Source organism: Physeter macrocephalus, chromosome 16 (genome assembly GCF_002837175.3).
Source record: "Physeter macrocephalus isolate SW-GA chromosome 16, ASM283717v5, whole genome shotgun sequence".
NCBI classification, from domain to species: domain Eukaryota; kingdom Metazoa; phylum Chordata; class Mammalia; order Artiodactyla; family Physeteridae; genus Physeter; species Physeter macrocephalus.
Window position 1 is genome coordinate 66,204,164 of NC_041229.1, and position 2,554 is coordinate 66,206,717.

Genomic DNA, 2,554 nt, shown 5'->3' on the forward strand with positions numbered 1-2,554 from the left:
GGGGCCTGTGCGCCGCACGGGGAGAGGCCCCAACAGTGAGGCCCGCGTACCGGCAAAAAAAAAAAAAAAAACAAAAAAAAAAAAAAAACACGTCACAAACTTCTGTATCTGTCTTTTAATCTGCTCATTTCTCCACCTCACCTTCAAACCCGGACAATGATTAGTCTTTATTTATAGCCCTCATGTTCAGTGCAGAGCCTGGAACATAGTAGGTGCTCAATATATGGGTTTTGAATGAATGAATGATGACTGAGATAATGAATAGTCTCACCATTATGATAATTCCTGCACCCAGACCACAATCTGGTTAACACTGTATTAACATCTCTTGTATATCCCCTTCCAACTGAATTATACCCCTATACCCAAAGGGGGTGGATAATCATCACCACCATCATTATCATAATGATAATCACTAACATGTAGCATTACTATATACCAGCCACTGCTCTAAGCCATAAGCCATATACATATGACTCATGAATCAATTACTTGACAAATATGACAGCATTTCCCAGTGACCTAACACTAGTATTTCTGTTCCAGAATTAGGGTACCTTGGAAACCTGCTTTAGAAGTCCAGAGATTGCTTGGGGGGCACTGACTGCTGTAGTGGACAACCATGGGGTATCCAGTACTCCCACATCACCTTATCCAGTTTACATAGTTCCTATGGCAACTGCTGAGCTCTTGCATTTATACACCATGCTCGCTTTCTCCTCAGGACTTTCTTTTCTTTTCTTTTTAAATTAATTTTTATTGGAATACAGTTGATTTACAATGCTGTGTTAGTTTCAGGTGTACAGCAAAGTGAATCAGTTACACATATACATGTATCCCCTCTTTTTTAGATTCCTTTCCCTATAGGTCATTACAGAGTGTTGAGTAGAGTTCCCTGTGCTACACAGTTCCTCATAGAAGGTAATCTTGACTTAAAGCTCTAAGCTTTCTGTGCCTGTACTCACTCATCATTGGAATTCCCATAATTGAAATAACTACACCACCAGCAGCAGCGGAGGCAGCCACAGCCCCAGTGATGGGGTCAAGACCATCAATCGCCCTTCTTCCACAGCGGCAGTAGCAAAAGCAAACTCAGGATAGGGTGGAAAATAACAGTTCGTTGAGACCTTTTGTCTTCTTCTTCACTTAAATCCATGCAGACTTCTTTTATCTACCCTCCTCCTCTTTGTCCCCTGCCCTGCCCTCTCTTCACGTCCCTGTGCTCTCAAGGTCACCGCTAAGGTGGCATTGGAGGCTGTTGGGGATCAGAGGAGAGGAAGGAGAGGTCACAAGTGAAAGTTCTCGAGTCTCTCGTCCTCTTTCCTGCACTCAAGTGTTCTCTTTCCCCGGGTCCCACTACTCCCCTGCCCCCGCTCGCCCCCCATCCCAACCCTCCTTCAGCAAGTTGGCACATGGCTTCTGGCTCCACTGGCCCCAGCCCAACTTCCAATGTCCTGCTTTGATGCCAGATTCCTGGGCTTTGCAGCTGACAGTTTGGAGCCCTTGGCTGGCAGCCAGGGTGCTCCACTTCTCATTACTTTTCTCACTGCAATTCATTTCCTTGTGATTGGAGACAATTAGGATGCCAACAAACGGCTGGCCCAGCCCTGGTTGGCAGTTACATAACCACAAACATGTGTGCCCTGCCCCATCGGAAGCAGAGGAGTTGCTAATGAGAAGGGTTAATTACAAAGCGTGGGTCACCCCAGCACAGCCCCTCACTGCATTTCACACAATGTTGGAGAGAGGCCAGGCACTCAAGCCTCGGCTGCAAGGACCAAAATAACTGAACAGTGGTCCTTTTGAGGAGAGAATTGCTGAGCCCTGTTTATGGGGGCAGAAATGGGTGGGGAGGGGCACAGCTCTCTAACATGCCCTGTCCCTGAGAACCCTGTGGCATAATCCCCCAAGGTTACCTCAACAGCTGTAGAATCACAGGCTTTGGACCCCTTGGCCTGCTTGCTATATTCTTCCTCCTTATGCTCCCCTGAATGACTCATGGCTTTGAGTCCCTACTTTTGTTTCCTGTTTCAAGACACTGAAATACATCCTAGGGGTGTCTTTGATGTTGTTCAATTCTCCCACACCTCTTAGTGGACTGTGCCCTAATGAATCACTAGCCAACCACACTGAGTGTCCTGAAAAAACAATGTAAGGGCATCTCCATTCAACACCATCTGTGGACTCCTAGCCAGATCTTTTCCAGCCAGCCATATCTGTGCTTAAAGTTTTCCCTTTCACACCTTTCTATAAAAACCTAAACAAGAGCAACTTCTTTGATTCCTTACTTTCTCCCGCTCCAAGCTGCCACAAGTTGTGTCAACCATCACTTCTGACATCAAAAATGGAAGACATGTGCCAACATCAGAAGTTGAAAGAATTAGGGGAATTCCCTGGTCGTCCCGTGCTTAGGACTCCATGCTTCCACTGTTGGGTGGCCCGGGTTCAATCTCTGATTGGGGAGCCAAGATCCTGCAAGCCATGCAGTGCAAAGAAAGTAAGGAAGGAAGGAAAGGAGGGAGGGAGGGAGGGGGAGAGAGAGAGAGAGAAAGAA